A 740-nucleotide genomic window follows, 5' to 3' on the forward strand; every position below is an offset into this window, starting at 1 on the left:
ATGGTGGAAGGTAGGGGCTGAAGAAGAGGAGTATGAGTTTGTTTTCTTACAAAGGTAAATATGCTTTTCCCCAAATTACAGTCATTACTATAAAACAACATCAATTTTGGGGAATGAATAAAATTCTGAGAAACCTCAAGGATGAGACCCCCCCCCCCCCTTTTCTGGCAGCTCTAGTTTGTTGGGAAAGCTTTAAACAGTTTGCATATACTTGAAAGAAAAGTAAGTAGTCTTTTACATATGGACAAGTAATTTTTAAAGACAGCTTCCTGAATAATTTATGTATCACTTTAGGATCATTTGAATCTTGATATCTACCCCCACCACGGCCCCCCAAATTGCATGGTTTTGTTCCTAAGGCATTAAGAAACAGAAATTTATGGCATTTATTATGAATAGCAAATTAAGGTAAATTGATTAAATTTTTTCATTCGGGCTTTCATTTGTGGTTATTCTGAGGAGACAGAATAAAACAACTGTTTTATTAACTTGATAACAGAATTTCCTCTCACCTGTTCATTATCTTTAATGGCTGCCTTTTAATGTCTGTTCTCATATTTAAAAAGATTTTCAGGGATGAGATTAAGGGCCTAAAATTTTAAATCACCGAGACTTGAATTACAATTTTCTATACTGGAGAGTCTAAGATTTAGGGGTGTGTCTGTTGTGAGAAGTGGACGGAGCTGAAATACCCAGGGCTAACATTTCCACCTGGGAAAACAGTTTATACAACCGAGGGA

The sequence above is a fragment of the Camelus bactrianus genome, chromosome 34, assembly GCF_048773025.1.
Source record: "Camelus bactrianus isolate YW-2024 breed Bactrian camel chromosome 34, ASM4877302v1, whole genome shotgun sequence".
In the NCBI taxonomy this organism is placed as follows: Eukaryota; Metazoa; Chordata; class Mammalia; order Artiodactyla; family Camelidae; genus Camelus; species Camelus bactrianus.